This window comes from Ictidomys tridecemlineatus, chromosome 6 (genome assembly GCF_052094955.1).
Source record: "Ictidomys tridecemlineatus isolate mIctTri1 chromosome 6, mIctTri1.hap1, whole genome shotgun sequence".
Taxonomy (NCBI): Eukaryota; Metazoa; Chordata; class Mammalia; order Rodentia; family Sciuridae; genus Ictidomys; species Ictidomys tridecemlineatus.
In genome coordinates this window covers 116,561,047-116,571,383 of record NC_135482.1, presented here as the reverse complement: position 1 = coordinate 116,571,383, position 10,337 = coordinate 116,561,047, and the positions used below count along the sequence as shown (strand labels likewise).

The 10,337-nt window shown below is 41.4% G+C and overlaps 1 pseudogene; it reads right to left on the bottom strand.

Moving 5' to 3' along the window:
* Positions 1–1,054: 1,054 nt before the first annotated feature.
* On the bottom strand, positions 1,055–9,795 carry LOC144378435 (vomeronasal type-1 receptor 48-like; annotated as a pseudogene).
* Between the last annotated feature and the right edge of the window lie 542 nt (positions 9,796–10,337).

Genomic DNA, 10,337 nt, shown 5'->3' with positions numbered 1-10,337 from the left:
CTATCACTGACTATTATAAATATGGTATCCTGAGCAATGGTGTTTAAATAATACTTGTTGTCCTTATATCCAGTTTTTTTTATATTCATAAAAGTTCAATTGATAGATGAGATGGCAGTTTAGGATAAGGGATGTTTACAATCTATTAGGCATGAAGGATATTTCTGAGACTCTTGATTTATTAAAACCACTCCAATCTCTCACATACCTATAAATGCATGGACTGATGAAGAAAAAGAAAGTGATATTTATTTCCTAGGGCTCCTTTCACACATCAATCAGAAATATAAAGCTATTAGCTTTGTTGGAGCAATATGGACAATAATACGTCATGTTTTTCTCATTTTCAAGCTCAATGTAATCATTTTTAAAAACCACTTTGTGCATTCATCCAACATGGAGAGCAAACTCCTTATTCCATGATGAGTTGATGCATGGCAGTGTGATGGCTCAGGTTGAGAACTGAACCATGATGCAATGTTTCAACATTGACTGTATTTCCCCACAAATGTTTCAAAAAGGCAACACTTTGTTTAGCTGTGCAGATGAAAACCAAAGGACTGATGGTGGAATAGCCATTGGACACCATGATTTAGACAGAACGGCACACAGAGTCATTGTTCCACATGGTTCTTGAGGAGGAGAAAATGCAGTCCAAACAGTACGTGAGCACAAATATTCCCAGGAGCACCAGGATGGCCCTGGTGGCCCTCTGTTCTGGGGAGGCTTTTGGGGACAGGCCGGTGCAATGAAGGTGCTGGCACTGCCTCTTGTGCCTATGCAAGAGGGTCACCATTTACCCACTGGAGAGGGCCATGAGCCCTATAAGGAAGACATCCCGTAATGCACCCAGGACAGTAAACAAATGCCTGAGGAAGTAGCTCATGGGTAAGATAGTGCAGGAGTCACTGAGGAATATAAGGCCCTGTGAAATCACAGTGGAGTTTTCAATAGCAGAGATGGAGAAGTGGGCTCTGAAGGACATATAGAAGACCCACAGGAAGAGAAGGGACCTCAGGTTGTCCTGTGGGGACTTAGGCTTGAACTTTGCTAATCAGGAACTTCTGGGGCTGAGGGTGATGGCCTGCAGGACACTCAGCAGGCAGGTGGCAGAAATGGACAGGCCCCTCATCAACCTGTACAAGTTGGCAACTGATTTACATGTGACATCACCCCAAAGCCCTGCCTGAGATGTAAAGGTGTCTGCAGCTAAGATCCCAATGTTGAGCAGGATTAGGAGGTGGGTTAGGGCCAAGAGACCAATGATCCAGTCCGTGTTCTTGAGCCTCTTGTCACACAGGAGCTTGATGACATGGAACAGAAAGAGGAGGGCGTTGGCCAAGATCCCAATTTCAACTTCAGAGTAAAAGGTGCTTCTTAAGTTAATAATGCCATGCACCATGTGGTTTTTTTCTGATCTTTTTGAGTAAGGAATCATGGAGTACATTTCTTAGTAGAAAAGAAAGGAAATGCATTATCAAAAATATTAAATTGCATTCATCTCAGCCAACACTGTTGCCGGTAAGAAAATTTGTTGTCCTATCCCAGTGCCCCTGTCCCCTCTAACTGAAGTTTTGCTGACACACCCTGGAAACCATTCTTTCCTCTCTCTTTTCCCATCATTTCCTAATCATTGCTGGATTACATTTTTTGCAAAGTACAAAAGGATTTCCTGAGCATTAAAAATGATCATGTCTGTCATATATTTCTCATTCACAAGCTCCAATGTTATAGAAAATCTTTCCCTGATGCAACCTTGAATTTTTCTTGGTGATATCTGACTGCAAGGGTAGAGTATGTGTCCTTCTTGTAGTAAGGACTATGTACTTTTGGGTCAATTGAAATTATGGGGGTTTAATTACAAAGAAAACCCTCCTAAGCAAGGAGTCTCAATGTCTTAGGCCATGCATATTATTTATGTTAGCTTCCTTTTACCTTTATTCTGGTTTGTTCATAAAAACATGCAATGTTGTTAATATATTCACAGAGAAAATGCTAAGTATTGCAACCTCTGACGTCAGATGGCTAGAATATACCTATATAATCTTCCACTTAAAGGATAAGTATTCATCTTTGAGAATCCCATGAGCCTGGGCTCTGGGCTCATCTCATCTATAAGCTGAACAAAACCTCATCATGTCTGTACACAAGATACGGTGCATGAAACAAGATGAAGCACATTTGCCATACAGGGAAGGGTTGCTGTGCAGGAGGATCTGTATGGAATTGTTCAATTTTTTACACTTTTGCAGATCCTCATTCATAAAAATGTCTTAATAGTTGATCATCTCTATCACCAAGTAGGAGAGGCTAAAAATCAACAGAATTATAACCTTTTGGGAATCTCTGTTCAGAGAAAACTGTTTTAGACCGATTTGATTCCCCTACACAGCTACCTATGTTAATTATTTTTGTTATAGAGTCACAATTTGACCTATGTGATCCAAGTCCAGTGTCAAATTCTAGCAGAAACACATTTCAGTATTTTTCTACTTAAATATGGGTTGCCAGGTATGATGGCAGATTTTTTTTTTATTTTATCCTTTAGCTTACATAATACCTGGACTTAGGGAGTCTCATATTACAATTCAATACATGTTTACATTGCTTGCTGAACACATGAGGGAATTAACATTTTGATTTTCTCACATTGTATAATTTCTAAGTGTGAAGAGTCTCAAAACTCTTATTTGGTCACATGTAATCACCTGGTGCAGACTCTGGTGACCACATTGACCTATAGACATGAGAACTGCTGACCCCAGCCCTGCAGCTGTGCCCAGGTGCCCCTCACCCCTCCTCTGAATCCTCCTTCCACTGCCCCTTCCCAGAGTCTGCTGACCTGCACTTCTATGTGGGCAACATGTTTACATTCCCTACATGAGTGAGGACATGCAGTAATTGACTGAAAGGAAAATTTTATAAACCATTAGGAAAAAAAGTTTTTTTTTCTGAAATGTGGTGAATAGCAAAATGACTATTTTATTTTTTATTTGGGGATTATAGGCATGCATGACTGTGCCCAGATTCTGTCCAGAGTTTAGATCACATACTGATGTATTAGTATATCATATGCATAAGACACCTGTATCTTATTTACTTAAATATTATATGATATGTAAGTGTTCTAAAGCTAAGTATACAGCTATGTCTGTGTTAATGTCTCCTTTATATTATAAAGCATTCTGGTGACCAGGAGCCCTTCATAATACAAGCTAAAATAAATCACCAGGCATGTCCTCTCTCAGCCATGAGTCTTGCCACTCAGCACAGAAGAGTCTAGAGGCTCAGGGACAAGATGAAAACTTCCTAAAACCCCTGCAGTGTGTTCAAGGGGCCTCCTCAACTAAGGCACTTAGCTCGGTGATGGTACTTGGAAACATAATGTTCAAAGCAAAAAAAAATCATTTTTTTTAACAAGAGAAAGCAAACTATCCTAAGAAATACTGGACAGTCAACAGAGGGTTACATAAATCATAGGGAAAGTAACATGGGTTGGGCATCATGGTGCACATCTGTAATCCCAACAGTGTGGGAGTCTGAGGCAAGAGAATTGCATTTTTGAGGGTAGCCTCAGCAACTTAGGACCTAAGCCTTAGAGCAAGAGCTTGTCTCTAAATATAATATTAAAAGACTAAGAATGTGGTCAGTGGTTAAGCACCCCTAGGTTCAAATCTTCATACCAAAATAATAATAATAATAATAATAATAATAATAATAATAATAATAATAATAATAATAATAAAAGAGCATCAGCAAAGGAGCATAATTTGTTTTGTCTTTTCCATATACTTAAACGTCCCCCTGATCCCATCACCTACTGTATGTTAACTACAGATGAACAATTGAGTTCTCAGAGGGGGGCTGGTCCTGCTTCATGTCACTTTGGGACTGAGGGGAAATTGGGCAGCAAGCTGTACTTTGCATCACAGTTCTAGCTGGGAAACTATGAAGAGCACTAGGGAGAAACAGCTTGCACATCAGGAAGGGCACAACCACTACCAGCCAGGTGCTATGCTGTGTGAAAAGCCACTATAAATGTACAAGCTACAGGAATATGAAGCAGAAAATTCTGTAGAATATTTGGATAAATGAGTGATGGCTATTCCTGAAAAATCTGGTTAATGATCATCCATTGTTCCCATAAATTGGAAAGATTTCAGTAAAGCTCAGGGTTCCCAGCTGCAACTACACAATAACAGTATTTTGAAATCTGTCTTCAGATTCAATATAAGAAAAGTTACTTTTCTAACAGTAACAAGAAACTCCAAAGGAGCTTCATCACTGACACTAAGCTGTCCATACTGGGAAACCCAAACATACTTGCAGGAGGATCTGTTTCCCTGATGAGGTCAATAATGACATGAGTCAAGTCCAATTTTCTTAAAGAGGAAGAAAAGGGGGTAGGTTCACATTTGTTCTGTAACTGCATTTGCATGCAAATATGAACTTAGAAAATAAATGTGAGACCACACACCTGAACAGAATGAGGATCAACTTTTCCAAATATTCTCCCTAACAAAATGCTTATAAGACACAACCATTATGAGGGAAATGGGGAGGAGAATTTTAAAATGCATAATAAAAAGAGACCAGATGAATGGACCATATATTCTCCTGCTCAACTATTGAAAATTATATTCCCAGATCTTTGGGGGTCAAGGAAAAGGAAACCACTATCAGGTTCACTTGTCTTTTCATGTGAAGGAGACACAGGACCACTGCCCTCCCACTCCAAATTGGCTACTGAGCAGAACACACAATCTAGAGGGGCAACATTCATTTTTAATTTGTAAGATGAAATGTAGGACAAGAAAGATTTCATGAGAAATTACAACACATGGTTGTGGTAATATAAGGTAACCCCTGTTACTTTTGGGTTTATACAAAATCACTTTTTAATTTCTCAATATTTAGAAAGTCACATATCAACGAGCATTCCATTTTTTTCAGGAAGATGAGAGAACCAAAGCTGAGCATACTTAATAAAAAGGAGACAAGGAACATGATTAATTCTCTGATTATTTGTATAGGACTAAATAACATAGAAAACAGGAGATAGCACAGATACCATATGCAACTGTCACTCTGAGCACCACATGTAAATAAGTAAATAAAATGAAGGTCCATCAACCAATAATAAAAATATTAAAAAATCATGGAGGATTTTTGGAGAATTCTGAAACTAGTATCACCCTAAAGCCAAAAGCAGACAAAGACCCATCAGGGAAAGGAGACTTTCGACCAATATCTTTCATGAACACAGATGTAAACATTCTTAAAAAAAATATTGGCCAACTGCATATGACAAAAACTCATGAAAGAGAGAGCGCACCATGATCAAGTGGGGTTCATCCCAGGGATGTAAGATTGGCTCAACAAACAGAAATCAATCAATGTGACTCACCACATCAAAATACTTAAAGACAATAATCACATGATTATCTCAATAGATGCAGAAAAGGCATTTAACAAAATGCAGCACCCATTCATGTCAGAAAACCTAGGGATAGAAAAAACATCCCTCATAATGTAAAGACTGTGTATGAAAAACCCAAGCCAATTGTGAATGGAGAAAACTGAAAACATCTCTTCTAAAGGTAGGAGCAAGGCAAAGATGCCAACCTTCACCACTCCTATTTATCATGGTCCTTGAAACGCTAGCCAGAGCAATTAGGCAAGAAAAGGAAATTAAAGGGATACAAACAGAAAAAGAAGAGTTTAAATTGTCTCTGTTTGCCAACAACACGATCTTATCTTTGGAACACTCCAAAAAACCCTACCAGATTTCTAGGGCTCATAAATGAATTCAGCAAAGTATCAGAATTAAAATCAACAGCAGATTAATCATTGGAGTATAGGAATGTGTTTTAAAAGTAGCCACCCTCCCCCCCCAGCCAGCTACAGTTTCAGTGCAATCCTTATCACAAGGCCAGTGATATTCTTCACGGAAGCAGAAAAAGATCCTAAAAATTCATTTGGAGATGCAAAAGACCTGGAGTAACCAAAGCCATCTTGAACAAAAGGAAGAAGTCAAAACTTACAAATCATTTTGTAATCTGACAGTACCTCGTTTCAAAACTTAACACAAATCCACAGTAGTTAAGACAGCAGGATATTGACATAGAAACAGACAAGCAGACCAACGGAACAGGCCAGAAATGCACCCACACACCTAAAGTCAGATGATTCTCAAGAAAGTCTTCCCAGATGTAAAGAGGATAAAATACTGCCTCTTTAATAAATGGTACCAGAAAGACTGGATTAACATGGTAGACTGAAAAGCAACCTGCTCTCTCTCAAGCCACCCCGTAATCACAATATGATGGGTCAAAGACCAACATGTAGGACCTGAAACTGTAGAAGGACATGGGTACATGTAGGTTTTCTGGTAGGACCTCCAAAGCTCAGAAAACAAAAGCAGAACAAACACTAGATCTTCAGCTCCCTTCCCAGAGCACGTGTGATCTCCAAAGGGCTTAAGGGTCTCCTCACAATGACCCTGCTGGGTGCAGCACACAGGCCTCTCAGCAGGCAACCCTTAACAGGCAGCCCTCATCCCTGGCATCTCTGCCCTTCTGAGCCCCCTTGGCAGCCCTGCTGCCCTCTCACAGCTGTGTCCACCTCTTCTGCTACTAGCAAGGACTCTGACATCGCGCACACTAAGCAGAATTGTACAAGCAGTGCACCTGCAGTTTCTTCTTTGAGGAGAGTCTTTTAAAAAGTTGACACCTCTGAGCTTGCCATGGATGGCTTCTTGCTGACTTCTGATAGACCCTCAATGCATCTTTCTTACCATCCTTGTGCAAAGTACTTGACTTCTTTTAAAATAGTGACATCTCGGGCTGGGGATGTGGCCCAAGTGGTAGCGCGCTCGCCTGGCATGCATGCGGCCCGGGTTCGATCCTCAGCACCACATACAAACAAAGATGTTGTGTCCGCCGAGAACTAAAAAATAAATATTAAAATTCTCTCTCTTTCCCTCTCTCTCGCTCTCTCTCTCTCACTCTCTCTTTAAAAAAAAATAAAATAAAATAGTGACATCTCACTAGTGACCCTCTCCTCCTTGATAGGACTTTACAAGTGCTTCTTTTCTGACCAAACGGTGGAGGCTTCCATATCTTTCTGATATGCTTTTTTTTTTTTTGGCTTCAAATCCTCATCATGAATCTGGCATAAAGAAGCCAGCAGTGCTCAGGCCACAGCCTGAATGTTGGGTTAGCTAGAAATGTGCTCTGCCAGTTAAGGACCCCATCATCTTTAAACTCAGCCTCCCCCACAGTCTTGGGAGCACAAGCCAAATGTGAACAAGTTCTTTGCCAGAATTGCACGGGTGGCCTGTCCTAATTTCCAGGAGAACTCTCACTCCTTTCTGAGGCCTCATGAGCACAGTCTTTACTGTCCACATGCCCATCAGTGCCAGTTTGGTTTTGAGCCCACATCATGATCACCTGTGAAGCTCTGCCTGTGGAATTCTAGACTTTCCCTAGCCTGCTCCACCACACTCTTCCAAACTCTTTTCATAAGTCCATTGCAAAAGCTTTTGAACCACAGCATCTGTTAGAGTAACAGAGAGGACCACTTCTTTTGTACCACTACTGGGAAGGAACCTTTTGGTTAATTTTTCACATCTGTGAAAAACACCAGAAAGATCAACAACTTAAAAGGAGGAAATATTCTTTTATTTTGGTTCACAATTGCAGAGGTTGCTGTCTATGGCCACTTGGCCTTGTTGCTTTGGTCTATGGTAGCTTCATCCAACATGGTGGGGAGCATGGGGTGGGACAAGGTTGCTTTCATCATGGTATCCAGAAAGCAGAAGGGAGACAGGGAGGGGCCAGGGTCCAATATTTGCTTCAAGGGCAAGCCCTCTATGATCTATGTTCCTCCCAATAGGCCTCACACGCTAAAGGTCTCATTTCTTCCCCACAATGCCACAGGCTGGACATGAGTCCTTCAACAACACCTGGGCACCAGGCATTCCAGGCCCAAATATAAAACTGTGCTAAACCAGGCTGTGCCCAGTTGAGATCCAACTCACCGTTTTCCCTTGAAGGCCCATTCAGAAATGTAAACATTTGTGTGACAGTTGACAGTAGGCTATTCCATTACTCATGATGTCTATGTCATCTATATGTATTGAGGTAAATCATAAAAATGCAAACAGCACATTCCATATTAGAACTTTACCAAAAGACAATGTCTAGAAAGGGCATGAGGGTGCCCGCCTATCATCCCGCAGCTTGGGAGGCTGAGGCAGGAGGATTGCAAGTTCGAGGCCAGCCTCAGCAACTTAGTGAGGCCCTAAGGAACTCACTGAGACCCTGTCTCTAAATAAAATATAGAATATGACTACAGATGCGGCTCAGTGGCCGAATGCCTCTGAGTTCAATCCCCAGTATCCTTCTCCAAATAGAGCATGTATATTTATGTGTGTGGGTATATATTTGTGTATGTGAGTGTGTGATCTGCTATTTACATATAGATATATACACATAGAAATCACGTATGTTCTATATGGTGTATATGTACACATAATATGTGCATGTACATAATGCTCTGATGAACTGTTCTGCAGCCAGTGATATTTGCTGATCTTACCAGAATGTATTCTTGCCTGAATAATTGAGCATTTAAGGACTTCCCCATAGGGACTTGAAAAAAATTAATTATGCATTTTTCAGTGCAAATGAACACCAAAGAACTGATTGTGGCATAGGTATGAGCCACAAAGATTTGGATGCAATAAAGAATTTGATCATTGTTCCATATAATTTGTGAGAAGGAGATGATTTAGTTCAACACAGACATGAACATAAAGAGTCCCATGAGCAGCAGGATGGTCCTGGTGGCCCTCAGTTCTGGGGAGGCTCTTGGGGACAGGCTGGTGTTATGGAGGTGCTGGCACTTCCTCTTATGCCTACACAGGAGAGCCACCATGTACCCACTGGAGAGGGCCACGAGCCCCATGAGGAAGACTTCCCAGAAGGTAAACAGGGTGGACACCATCTGATGGATCCAGTAACTGATGGGCCAAATGGAGCAGGATTCTGTGGCATACATCAGATCCCATGAGATCCAATTGGGAGTGGCAATGATGGAGACTAAGAGGTGACTGCTAACAGACATGTACAAGACACACAGGAAAAGGAGGGGTCTCAGGCTGTCCTGGGTTTGAACTTTGCAAAGAGGGAGCCTCTGGAGCTGAGAGTGATGGCTTGCAGGACACTCAGTAGGCAGGAGGTGCAGATGGAGAAGCCCCTCATCAGCCTGTGCAAGTAGATGACAGATTTACAGGTGATGTCATCCCAGAATCTCCAGAGAGACATAAAAATATGTGTAGCTATGAAGCCCATGACAGTCAGCAACAGCAGGTGGATCAGGGCCAGGAGAGCAATGGGCAGGTCTGTGGGCTTGGGCCTGTGCACCAGAAGGAACGAGAAAACATGGAAGAGAAAGAGAACGGTGTTGGCCAAAATCCCAATGCCAATTTCAGACAGAAAGATGTTCCTTAGGGCAGGAATTCTGTAAAAGCCACCTTTGCTCATCTTACAGAGGGCGGAAGGTGTTCTGTCAGGGTCTGTGGAGAAATGGAAGGGTGATTCCTCATGAAAAGAACAGTTAACTTCATCAGTCAGAACAAGACCGCTTGCCTCAAGGATAGGTGGATTTTTATCTGCACAACTGTGTAGTTCATGCTTTACAAGTTCTGGTGAATTTGAATGGGAGGATTGCAGACCTTTGGAAATGAGGCCCCCTGAGCAGAGACTAAATAGATCAGACTTGCATAGGTTAGGGTACATCAGTGCTGTCTTGATTACAGTGGATTGTTTTTTGAAGGGTACCAGGGATTGAACCCAGGGGTCCTTAACCTCTGAGCCCCGCCCCTAGCCCTTTTAATATTTATTTAGAGACAGAGTCTCACTGAGTTGCTTAGGACCTCACTTAGTTGCTGAGGCTGGCCTCCAACTTGGGATCCTCCTGCCTCAGCTTCTCGAGCTGCTGGAATGACACCACTGTGCCTGGCAATTCATTTCTTTATAATAATTGCTCAGCTATCTCCCATCTTAATACAGAGAGAATAAAATATTGCCAGAAAAGAGTACTTTGGCAATCTCTGTACAGAAAACTCTGATAGGAGTTCAGGTGTTTCCTTTGAATGCTCCAAGATAGCTACACAAATTACTCATTTTTAATTATCATGCCAGGATAATTGATGTAGAGAGCAGAGTCTACCAAATATAAGCAGAAAGTTCAATTTTTCTCCCTATTTCAGCACGTGAAATAGGGATGGTAAAAAGAAACATACTTTACATAGATTCAGGGTCATTCCATTT